Source organism: Phaenicophaeus curvirostris, chromosome 2, assembly GCF_032191515.1.
Source record: "Phaenicophaeus curvirostris isolate KB17595 chromosome 2, BPBGC_Pcur_1.0, whole genome shotgun sequence".
NCBI lineage: Eukaryota > Metazoa > Chordata > Aves > Cuculiformes > Cuculidae > Phaenicophaeus > Phaenicophaeus curvirostris.
In genome coordinates, this window is record NC_091393.1 from 91849620 (window position 1) to 91863303 (window position 13684).

Consider the following 13684-nt stretch of genomic DNA (forward strand, 5'->3'; position numbering starts at 1 on the left):
GATGGAAAGGCAAAGCAGATGTCAAAAATGGGCAGTGGTCATTTACAAAACAGGCAAAATTTGAAAATACACTCAAGAGATTTAGGAGCATAGATTGTATTGAAAGTCCATGGGATTTGTATTCTAAACCCCACACAGTGTTTACTATATTACTTGTGCTTCAGTTTAACAGAAAGAAAATGTATTTTAAATATTTAGTTTTGAAGTTTAATATGCAGAGATTTGACTGGGAAATGACTAATTTAGCTTTAAAGATGTTTACTTCCTAAACTTTTGGTTTTGATCAAACCTTTTGCAGTTTTAATAGTGCTGCTGAAGTTGAAATATTACTTGAGAAATTATATTTTCTTTCATTTGCTCAAATAAGAAAATAAGATTTTGACTCAACTGGCTGGAAGAACTCATGATTTAAAAAGCTGTCTTGTATGCGAGGGTGGAGAGATGTCTGATCTGTGGGGTTTTAGTTTTCTTTTAATACTCGCTTTTGGCAGGAACATTGCAAAAATGACAATCAAACCAAAAAATTACTTAGTGTTGATTAAGCATAAAAGCACTAGTGGTGAAAGGAAGCTGCTGGATATCCTAACAGTTTAAATTAATGCTGTAATCAAATTACCTTCATTTGCTCCTTTATTTCATGAGGATAGAAATAGTAGACCATGCTGAGCATATAATCTTTTTGCATGCCTCTCAATGAACTAAGAAGATGGCTCTTGCTTAAAACAGATGGACGATCCTTAGATCACTAAGACACCCAGTTGCAGCATCATTCACACTGGCACTCAGTGGATGCCAAGTGTCTGTAGGATTGGAGCCAATATTTATAACTTCAGCCTACAGCATAGCTCTTTTTCAGTTCTTGATTCTTAACAGGTGCTCTCTCCCTGCCCAGTGCTCTGCAGACTGTGAAAGCAATCTGAAGGTATTTTGGTTAGACATTAAATACATCATGAAGATTAACTTGATAACTAATCAGTTGTGGCCTCATGCTTAAATTTTAAGTCAATTGTCTGGATGAAATGTGTAAATTCCTATATAACAGACATTCATCTCTTTCCAGACTTTTCAGTGTTCTACACAAGTTGAAAGCAAGCAAGTGGATAATTTTTCTGGAGGTGATTCTATAGTTTTTTTCTTTCCCTGGAAATAATTTCCTGGGGCATGGTGTCCAGCTGTGTGCATACAATGCATGTCAACAATAAAGAACACAGGTACTTTAGTGGGTGTTTCCAGTGGTGAAGCTCTGAATAACCTAAGATCTGTTAAATATCCCAGGTAGAAAATAGGATCTTCCCTTGCGAGCATTCCTGCCAAGTTCCTACAGGTCACATCCCTGTGCTTGAGGCTTGACCCTGACAAGAATGATGGAAGTATTTATTCTTCCTGATAGCCTGGAGGAATTATGCTGCATATGCTTTAGTGGGAATATTCTCTTTTCACTTACCTCTTTCCATTCCCCCACTCTCTCCTGACCCTAGGTTCTCCTCTTCTTTTACCTTTTCTGGATAGATTGTACTTTTTCAGAGTTTAATTCTTGCTTATTTTCCCATTATTCCTTAAGTGGCACGGCTGAAGTATTACAGGCCGGTCATCAAAGCACCTTTAAAAAGGGAATTGTCAGGAATTCACATGTGTATGAACTTATGTCATTGTGTAGCAATTTTTGTGGGTTATCAGAGCAAACTATGACTTGCTTTGACAGTGGTCCCACCATAAGCTCTTATCTTCAGGAATTCAACCTCCTACTTTTACAACCTATTCATAGTCCCCTTGGAAATTTTAAACACAGCATGTTAGGATGTTGGTTAGCAGCAAATAAACCTGTGTGCTGACCTGCCCATGTGCTAATAATAAGTCATGAGTCTGCTTCTTAAGAAACTCTGTCACAAACGGTGGTTGAAAAAATAAATGAAGAACTGAATTCCTACAGATAAGACCATCCAGATGGGACTGCCAGGGGGTAGGTTAATGAGTTGGCCCTGTGGCCTTGACAGTCTTTCTTCAAAAAAGGGGGCACGTGTTGTTCGAATGAGCCCATGGCCTCTATTTTCCAATGTGAAATTTACCACGGAGTGAATGGCCAGTGAAAGGTCTCTGCCTCAGGCTCATGTGGTGCTTAACTGATAGATAAGCCTTGTGCTAGCGAACCTCATTTTTAGGGAGTAAACTAGCCCTTTTGTTCCTTAAGAGCAATCAAGCCTAGATAAGTGCAAACATTTTGTACAGGCTTTTGATACATTTCTAGTCCTTAAGGATTTGCAGAGGCATATGTCTATGGGTTAGATAGGGGATGCATGATTAATGAGTATGTATAAAGACTGTGTATGTAAGAAATATGCCATTTTTTCCAAGAATTGGACGGCTTTAATTTCTAGCTTTGTTTTTTTGTTATATCACTATAGTAATTAATTCCACTTTTCCAAAATACTAATCAGTTCAGCATTTTCTGAAAGGACTTTCTGTACTGCAGAAATTAATTCCATTTGCATGGAATGTTGGATTTGCTTAAAATAAGAAATGACATTTTTGGCCAGTAGACATACCAGATATTAAGTACCTTTTTAGTGGGGGTGGTGGGAGGTGGCTAAAAGTAACACCAATAGAAACAACAGCAATGTGCAACTATTACCTCTATTGAAATAGCATTTCGGTTTCTGGGGGTATGTGGTGACTCTGTTGCTTTATGCCTTGGATGAAAATATAGCATGGATAGCAACAACTAAAATCCTTGGTCTTGGGTGTTGCTTCCCCCTCTAACTGATGGACAAGTTACAGAGTTAGTTCCATGATTCCTAGTGTCTCAGGAGTGCATTAGAGTTTCACAGCAGGAGATTTGTAAAAGGGAAAGGAACGGTGTACAGGGAATTAAAAGGTCTGTAAAACTAGAGGCTTGCTCTCCTGTGAGGAGTGATCTTGTCTAAATCAATAAATGTCCATGGTCTGTGTTTTTCAGTTGTGATTATTAGGACTGTGTGTTCAGTCCGTGCATTCTGAGCAGGGCCAATACTGGCTTAATAATGCCAAAAAAATGTATTTGCAGCTATTTGTCCAAATTCTGAATAACTGTTCCATTTGTACTCTATCCTTTGCTGTTCCCAAACCATAATGCAAACAGGTTTTGGCTTCAGGTTCATTGAGGTATTTCTAAGCATACTTACCTCCCAGCACATGACCACTCCAGTTAACATTTGTAAGACTTTCTACAGACTTAAGGGTAAATGCATGCATAAGTGGTTTGCTAACTCCAAGCCCCATTTTTACTGACTGCTTAGGAGAATGTTATTTTTAATGTCTGTGCCATAAAAGATGTTCTTGAATAAAGATTATTATTATTTTACATGAATTATTTTTCCATTATTAACTCTCTTGCACTCAGCAGTGACTGACTTTGTCTACTCCAGTCTCTTAGAAAAACTATATTACTTAGCTTCTGCTATGAGGGACAGCTAACATTTAATACTGTAAATTATGCAACTACCACAGCAAAACCAGAGCGATATTGGCAGCAAAGGGAAAACCAGTTTTCATTTACAATAATGTCAGTCCTAATTGCAGGCTAGCAGCTAGGGAAATGAAATTTACAGGTATCAGTCAATGACAGAGTCACAGCTGAATTCTCAAAAGTAAGAACATTGAACAGAAAACTCACTAGCTGGTTATGAGGAGAACATTGTTTATGAGCTGTTTGGTCATGTTTTCTGCTGATCCATCTGCCCATGGAAATCCTTTGCCATCCCTTGAAGACTAAAATATCATTCTGAAGATAGAGGCAGGATTCAAGCAGTACCATTCTCCCCAGATATCTTCTGATGAGGTGTCAGCTTCCTTTTGGTTGAGTCTGGAGGATAGATAAGGGTCTGTGGTTACAGGCACAAAAGGCTTTTATGACAAGGTGAGAAAGAGAAGGTTTCAGATTAGCAGGAATTTGTCTCTTTATTGTGCTTTTAACTTCAGTTTCAAATGTTAAAACAGATTTTTGCTGGTACATGAACTCTGTGAACTAATTGCATTTTAATTTCATCACTCTGACTCTCTGACTTCAAAGTCTGCTCCAAGTCTAGAGAAAAGTTCACAATCCACTTGATTTATCTACAGAAATGTGAATTTGTATGCGGTCACAAAACCAGGGACAGCTCTTGAAATACATCAGCTGAGAATAATAAGGCTACTATGTATTTTGAAAGATTCATTGTATTGTATTTGGACATAGATAATGACTAGTCTTAACTAGCTCTTCACTGTTAAAATAAGGACTACTAATTTTTAAGGAAACAAATAGAAGAAATCTCAGAGATAGGTGTTTAAGCTAACTGAAATAAGATTAAGTAAATCAGTAAAACAAATATAAAAAAACTGCACGAAGTATTTCTATCTTTTTACAGAACTTTTTCCCATAGTTATCTTATTCTCTTGTTTTGTTCATCAAAAAAAGTTTTTAGATTTGCAAATCTGTTCTGCAAATTCAAGTTTGGAGCTTTAAAGTTGTGACCTGTCAAAGTTCACTCTAAGCCTGAGGGATATATCACATTCCATAGAATTGTTAAGGCTGTCCATCAGATCAGATGGAAATCTAATAAGTGCAGTAGTATCTCACCACTTAGGAATCACACTCAGCATTTTGTGTGGCCATCCTTTGAGATAAAAATCACTGGTGTGTGTATTCTATTATTTCACATATATAAAAGTTTCCAAATCACTCCTGAGTTCCCATGTTTTAGGCATACCCGCATCTGTTATGTTACTTCAGGGACTGTCAACTGTACTTAGACTTTGTGGGAAATGAGATGAAAAAGAAATAAGATTTGGTTCATTGGAAAAGGACAGTTAGAGAGAATTGAGCTGGTGAAAATTCAGGAGGGTAGATTTTAATTTCTCATTCTCTAGGTTGTTGAAAGAATCCATGTAAACTGAGGAAACGGTATTATTACTACCACTGCACTGTATAGAAACCGCAGGGCAGAACTCAGCAAAGAATATTAAGGAGAAGACCCCTTAAGTTTTGGCCTGAATATTTCTCAGAAAAGATAAGAAACTCAAGTCTCTGTCTTCTTTACTAGAAACTTAAGCCAAGGTGCAAATATTGTTGTGGTGGTCCATAAATCCATTCTCATTTACAGCAGGGTTGTCTGAACAGTAACAATAATTTGGCCCCTGGTCCTTTGGGACAATTCCTGCGAGGCAAGTAGTGGTCAACACTGAAGATAACTGAACTCTGGTACTCTGGTTCTGCATCGCCCTGTCAGTCCACACTCTCCACCAGAATCTGCAAAGGTAGATCAGTTGCCTGGTGCTGTAAAATGCCACTTCTGTTTGTGGTCCAGGGGAACTGCGGGGTACTGAAATGTTTTTCAGAGCAGGACCATTAGAAGCACAAAATTAGATGCAGTGCCTAACTTTAGGGCCACATTTTGAAAGCCTACGTAGTCCTTATTTCAGCAAAGAAAATATCAACTTCTGCAGAGTTTCCATAATGTGAAGGCTGATGAATACACACGTGACTGTTTCTTCTTTTTCTCAAAAGCAGTTTATTTCTGCTTTATCTTAGTGCATAATATGTTCAATGCCAGATGAATATATAACCAATCCTAGGTTGGTGTAAACCAGTAGCATCTATCAAGAGTTTGGCCTGCTGCACTCGCTTGCTTGCATTATGTGAACTTCTCTAACTTCCTTTTTTCTATACTATGTGAAGTCTCTAATCCTCTCATATCTGTGCAAGGAGATTTATTTGGCAGTAAAAATGTCCACTTAAATTGGAAGTTCAGTTATTTACTTTATATAAGTGAATAGCCTTTAATAAATCAGTTTTTCTTTCTCTTTTCTATTATTATTTATTGTTTACATTACTGTAACAGACATGTCTCCTGTAAAGCCTTTCAGCTTTAATCCACTAGAGGAGGAAATAAATGTGATGTTGAAGAACAAATGAAGCAAAGGAGCAGCTGGACCTCTGAATTTTATTCTGCACTGATGGGCAAGGGACTGCTCTCTATGTTGTCATTCAGTAACAGTAAAAAGCACTTTTCACTTGTTTTTTGAGGCAAGAATTATTGCCTCTTTAAAGACACGCTGAGGGCCTGGAATAAAAGGACAAGAGTCTCTGACAGGGGTGTGCGGCTGCTGCCATAGAGGGAATGGCAGAAAGTAGGAAGTGTGCTGCAGTATAAGTGCTATAATAAACCTCCTAGACGGTTAAAAATATCTTGTGTAAAAATCCAGATGCTCAACAATAACACTAGACACCTAAGTGTTTTAAAAACATGACTCTCAAAATGTCTTCTGAGAGGAAGATTTAGGTTCTTTGTCACAGCTAAATGTCCTGCCCCTCAATGCTCAGGCATGGTATGGGAATGGTGAATCCCATGCACTCTGTAAGGAATTGTTGCTCTTGGGTAGGATGTAAATTACATTAATTCTTTTATACTTTCTGGTTCATACATTGGAGATGGTAACTCCGTGCCAATTCAGATGTTTATTGTATGATATAAGTGCATTCTTATTTAATCACGTTGCTGTTTTGGGTAATTTCATCCCTTCTGTAGATGTTTCACTTCTTTGTCTACATTTATTTACTGTTCGTACTGCTGAAAATCATCCAAGTGCACCAGTGACTGAAAGAGCCTGACTAAACATTTTCTAGAGAAAAGCAGGACAAGTCTGTAAAATTGTTTGCAAAATCTACTCACCAATGTGTGCTGTGGTATGGTATGTACTCCATGTCAAGTGGCAAGGATCCCCTGTCTGTCCTTGCAGCTCTTCCTTATGTTGAAATTGCTTTCAACCCTGATGTTATTTCTGTCTTTGTTTTTGGCAGCAGGGTTAGCAAGTTTAAAGTTTGAAAGGTGGGGAATGAGAGAGATACAGAACTGCTTGGTGAAGGGGTCAGAAAGAACAGGCTAGCTGAAAGCAGTTGGGACAGCTAATGCATTCCTCTTCCATCTCCTCATGTGGCAGAGGAAGGCAAAATCCTACGTGGAGCCCAGAGGTCCCTTCCCCGCACTTTCATCTCACCCACCCTATAAGCTTTGTGTCAAAGCCAACCTCTTCCTGCTGGAGGACGACTGGATGCGATTCCTTTCAGAGGCTGTCAGCACTTCTCCTGTAACTGCCCTGTGGAGACGCTGTTGAGTGACATGAAACACTTTTTCTCCTGACAGGATTAGTGAGCCATCTCTCCACACTGCCCAGCTTCCTGCTCTGCCTCCACCAGCTCTATCTATGTGGCCAGAGAGGCGTGTTTGGGTCTTTGGATAGAAAAATAGCATTGGGTACTTCTCTCATGTTTGCTCCTGACAGAAGAGCGCTGTTATTAGAGGAAACTTGCACTCTTCACACAGCAAAAAAGCCCATTTTTTTTGAGCAAACCCAGGAATTGTTAGTCTGTGTCCATTTCTTTAGCACCTCTCCTTTAATATCTTGTAAAAGTGTAGAGATTGTCCAGTGTTATGCCCAGTTGGCAGTCCTTGCAGATGAGTTCCATCTCTGACTGCAGTCTCATCACTTGTTCTGTAGGAGGGAGAAGGCAACAGTGGTGGTTGCCCTGTCCCAGTGCAGATTTGTTTTTATCCTGGATGTTCCTTTTGACTCCTTAAATAACAGTGTAAGCCGGGCAGAGAGATGTTTTTTAGGGACGCTAGTGGGTGATCGGTCTAGGAATTTGCCAGAGGGAATCAATAAATCTGTACTAACTTGCCTCTCCCCTTTGCCATAGTTGGCGCTTGGTTATCCTGCTCCTGTCTCCCTTGGCCCCCTGACCAGTTAGTACCCTCCATTATTATTTGGCTATATCGACTTACCAAAGCAGGTCTTCTCTTTTATTTAAACACTTTCCCTTCATACAAAAGTTGCTGTGCCTTTTTTTGAATGAATGCCTTGACTGTGCTTCTGCTGACTAAAGCATCATGCCTGCCAGGCCTTTGTTAAAGACCAGTTACCTTGCCTTGCATTTAAATGTATACTTTTCTCATTGCCAAAATGAGGCACAAATATGGATGAAAAATACATTTACCTCATGACTATGTAAAATAACTAGAAAGAAGCAGCACTGATTTTTTGTCATTGTGTATATAGTGGAGTTAGGATGTATTCAGCCAAGTATGTGTTCAGAGTATTCGTTCAGCTTCAGTACGCATGAATATTGAAATCAATGTTGGGTCTGCTTATGGGTTGAATTTGGCTCTGCAAAATTACAATATTATGTTACTACATTACAATATGCTGTCATGTTCAAGCCTTTGAATTTATTAAGCAGAATGTAATAAGCCAAATCTTTACAAATTGCTCATTGTTTTGGTACTGGATATTGGCAGTATTATCACTAACACAGCAAGCCAAATGACCCTTGCACTAGATTTTTCGTTATGTTTTCCAAGCAGATGTCAATGCAAGAAATAATCTCAGTTTGTCTCAAATTATTGTATTTTCAGATGGTTATGCAATATGTGAAGTATGAGATGGTCTATATTCACATTATCCCAAGGGAAGCCTTTTAAAAAAAGTTACCTCTGTTCTTGTAAGTTAGAGGGAGGTGTTTTCTTCCAACTCTTTACAACTCTGCTTCCATATGCTTCCAGCTCTACTAATGTTTTTATCAAGGAAAAACAGCCCTTTCCTTTCTGTCCTATTCCACGTTTAATTTGTCCTGTTCAGGTTTAATTCTGGAGAAGAGGACTTTTTTCTTCTCTAAAACAATCTTTTCTTCCAACAATCACTCAAGCATTATGGTCTTACCACAGCTTGATCCTTTTGGAAACACTGAAATGTGAAATAGGGCACTTGGATCCCATGGTGATGAGCAGGCTTAAAAACACTTAAGTAGATAAAAAAGGTTGAATTGCTGAGTTTTGTGGCTTCTGTTTGGATTTTTTGTTTCATTTAACTCACAGTGTCAACAGAGTCAAAACTCTGAAAGACATACCAGACAGGAAAAGCCAGTTGGGAAATGACCTGAAACTGCTGTTGGCATCATGCTTTAAAAGCTTTTCATTTTATTGTCTGCAAAGTAGCGGCAACAGATCACTATCCTTGTGTTGTTATTAGCTGGAGCAATGCTGAGGATGCCTCTCCATAGTTGCATTTCATGTACATAAACAAAATCCAGGAAAACTCTAATTTCAGATATGAAGATTTGATTTTCCTGTGGTGGGAATTTTTCCTCATCTGATTTTGAAGCCAAAGAATAATTGTGTCACAGGCCCTGACTTTTCATCAAACACTTGAAATCAATTACATGGCATGCTGGAAGTACTTCAAGAATGCTTCAGAGAATCTCGATTACTTTCCTGACACAAACTCCATATATTGCCTAACTAGCATCACTAAGAAAGACAAAATGGTTGTCTACTGTGCAATGATTATGCCATAAAAAGAAAAAAAAAAGGAATGAGAAAAGCAAAAGCATTATAAGCCTACAAAGGAAACCAAGTATAGAGTGACTTTTCTTGATCTTTACTATCTAGGCACTAAGTATGTGTTTCTTAATGTCTAATTCTAGCTAAATTTAATCTATACACTGTCTACTATATTCCCTCTAGGGAATGCAATGCCAAACGAGCACACAGTGTTCTCACATTAAAATCTTCCATCAACATTGCTGTGGGCTGTGGGGGATATTAAGTCAGCCAGTCTCCTTGCTGCTCTTGTCTGAAGAAGAGGCCAAAGTTCAACAGTTTCGTTAATTCGTTCAGGAAAAGAGGAAAGTAAAAACAAACCAAGTATTTGTTTTCATTGATTGTCCAGGTTTCATTGATTGTCCAGACAACCAACTCTCTTAGTTATCTTTTTCCCCTTTCTTCTTTTTCCCCTTCTAAAACTCAAACAACTATGGAATTTTAATATCAGCAATGAAGATACTGAAGCCACTTAAACAAATCATTCCATCGTAGTCAAGTTTTCACTGAAAATTTTGGTTTTACTTTAAATTTCCCAAGCTTCATTAGTTTAATTTTATCATACTGATAATAATTTTTAAGCACAAGCTCTTTATTTGATTATGGTTCTTCATCCAACAAAACTTTACTAATTTTCTTTTCATAATAGTCACTGAACAAATACTGCATTTCATGAACGCTGGCTGGTTTGTAGAGCTCTGGCTGTATGAGATATATCCTTCTCTCTGAAAATGCAGCCTCACGTAGCATAGAGCGATTAAACTGTTGGGAAATCTGAGAAACCCTGTGGTCACAGGAGATGCAATACTACATTGACTGTAAGACTCCCTGCCAGATGAAATCAAAATAGCTATTAATTTCACCATGTTAGGAGCTAAGAGCACATACAGGAGCCAGGCTCAAAAGCCATACCTTTGTACAGGCTTTGCCTCAAAATGTAAATGCAATCGTGCTGTCAAATAAAAACAGAGGCAACAATTTTAACAGAAGACGCTGCCGCTGCACTTGTGTAATATGAAGAAATGCTTGGTCTGAGACTGGTGTATACAAGTTGGAGAACCACACTGGAAACTCAGAGATCATATTGACTGTGCCGACACACAGGTTATCCTTACAAATGTACAAAAGTTACAGCAATAAAGCCAAAGAAATGAAAGAAAGGCTGGATCAGAAATGTGGAAGATAGCAATGGATTACCTTGGTTAACTTGATAGTTCAGGAGTTCATGAGAAGTTTGTGGTTGCTGCTCTTTGTTTTTCTTCTGCAGAGCAATTTCCCCCATCCTCTTCCGTCTCTTTCATGTTATTAGTTTTCTAGTAACACTGACTTTCTGCACTGAAAAATAAAAAGCTTCCTCCTCAAAGAAGGACCCTTCCATGTCAAAAGATTTTTCTTGTCGATGAGTTCACATTTTGTAAATATATTTTTTTGAAGATTTTTCTGGCTTGTGCATAAAACTGTATTTTAGGTAAATGCTTCAAAAGTGCACGACTTGGAAGCCTACGTTCCCTGGTTTTCATTAAGATCTGAATTAGTCTTTAAAGTCACACTTGAAAATAAATCTAAGTCTCATAAGTCACTTACGTGATCTTCAAATTTTCTTTTAGGGTAAATCCTGACTGTGTTTTTCCCCCTGTATGTTGTTTAGAATGATAAGCTATTGTTTAGCCAATGCTTGGCTGTGGAACAACAGAGAATTGTGAGATGACCAAGCTAATTTCCTGAGTTGCATCTTCTTGTTTTCATAACAAGTCTTTATTTAACATTTCATTTACTGAGCCTTGTGGACTATCTCTTGATTAGATTCTGCATGTTTCCTCCCACTTGCATGAACTGAGAAATGTAACCTTAAGGCCAGAGCCAATATAAATATTTTTTCATAGAGTGATGTAACAACCAGCTTTTTGTTTCACAAAACTCAGACTTATTAGAAACTCTGAAACTTTCCTCCATTTTCAGTCTGTCCTGAAAAATCATTTCAGGTGGTTGTTTGTGTAAAAATGAGGAAGGTAGGGATTTAGCACTGTAGGAAATTATTGCGGAATCTCTATCAGAGAAAAAGGGTTAACTTTCAGAAGGAACATTGGGATGTCAGTATTCTTTCGATTAAGTTAAAATCTGGCCTAGGATAACCTGCATTCAGAGCACATTCACGTGTTTGTAAAGTGGTAGTCTCCTTGTATTATTTGCTCACTGTTTGTATATTCATTGCTATGCAGACAAGTCAAAAAAGTCTTCATCTAATTTGTCTTGTAGTCAGAATCAACTTAAACTTGTTCCTCCTTGCATAATTCCTGTATTTAATTGCTAATTTATGGAACTATATTTGTAGGGCCCGTACTCTGTTCTTAGGTGGAATCCTGGAGAGACTTCAGCCAAGCGAGGTTACTCTGCAAATGTGCTTGTGTGAAGACCAGCAGCTAGTCCAGAAGAAGAGAGTTATAGTGGATATTGCTGGAGAGTCAGAACAAGAAATTGTGGTTGATGGTAATATCAAGACCAAGAGAAAATGAAATTGGAGTTTAAGGGAGAAATTTGTGCTATAGGCATAGTTTTGGGGAAGAAGCCAGCTGAGACAGTCAAGGCTAAAGAATGTCACCATGGGATATGCCCCAGAGAGGTTCAGCCAAAGGACTTGAATGTTGAAAGTTTTTCAGTTTTTTTTTTTCCTCAACCACTGTAAGATTAATTTATAGTGTTTGGACAGGGGGGAAGTTAGGGGATGGGGTCAAATTGATGGCAAGCTGCCAAAATCTGCTTAACTTCCTTATCAAAAGAAAAATAAACTTTCATCTGCTTTTCTGATGTCTTTGAGTGTGAAAATTGGTGTGTTGCAAACTTAATGCATAAGCTGCTCCACAGCAATGAATTTCAAATTCTTAACATTTATTGGACGTTATTAAACCTGTAGTTGTGGTGGTATGTTAGCAATTGCTGAGTTTTACTATCTTTATTTGAGTTCACTTTAAAAAAAATGAAAAATCTCACTGAGTTGCTGCTCTTAGTTTCCAATGGTCAATGTTCAATTGCTGCTGAGATTTCTCTTGCTGATGGATTTGATTTGCTGCTCAAAAGCCAACATATAATTCACTCAGTCTGGTTCCTGAGCCTGATTACGATTTTATAGTGCCATCTCCCAATCTCAGTCTTTATAGGTTTTTTTTGATTGGTTTAGGGTCATTGCAGCTTGGTTGTCTATCACGAACTTATAGCAAGATGTGCCAGGTCTCCTTTTTTCTCTTTCTGTCTGATCATTGTGAAATTGGATGTCAAAGCTCCCAAAATATTCTAATTTACTCTTTGGTATCCAAATCATGGTCCTGATAAGTTATTGAATTTGCCTGACTCTTCTGTCCATTTTCATAAAACTATTTTTCTAAGACCCCATGAAATAAAACCTGTTTTAAGTCACGTCAGCTTTGCCAGACTTTAACTGTTAGATTTAAACTTTCTCAGGTGTCTGCGTCAAGCAGAATGTGTTTGCTTGGACAGAAAATACAGTAACACATTCTAGCATTTTTCAGGGTAATACAATGGAAAACCCCAAACTGTTTCATTTATATTTTGACTGTTAAGTATTAAAAAGATAAATAAAGTATTTGTAGTTAAACACTTTGAATCAGAGACCTGCCAAAGCCAGACATTTGAGTATTTTGGCCAGAAATATAGAAACATCTACCCTAAAATTACCTTACCTGACTTGATGAAATTATCTCCCTTTTTTTAGAATTCAGAATTCAAATATATATATTTTTGGAAATATTTTAGCTTATAGAATCTGAATCATATCATGCATTGACATTTCAGGGATGCTTAAAATTTTAGTTTTGCTCAGCTGATACCAAGTCAATTTATTCTTTGTGGTAAAATGCTTTTGGATATTGTATTTTGAAGCTACTTGGAGTGCCATTGGAGATGCCAAGAAGTCCATTCCCAATTCTTTTTTCTGCAAGAGATTCACTAAAGATGGCACAAAAGAAAGAAAACCTGTCCATTGTCATGTGAAGATGCTTTCTTTTCACCCACAGGTGAATTACTTATGGTGGATGTGGCAGGGTTTGGTGGTGAAGGTAGCCTATAGCCCTGCAGCTGAAGATCTTGTCATGTAATGAATACACTGGAAAGGCTGTGAATGAAAATTCTGGAAAGGGACAGAGAAGGATTTTCCTAAATGTTAAGTTTGTCACGGATAAAACGATGTTGGTTTGGGCATGTTTACTTAATTTATTTTATTGCCAATTAACATAAATTTTAATTACTGATTCAAATATTGAGGAAAAAAAAGACGATTAAAC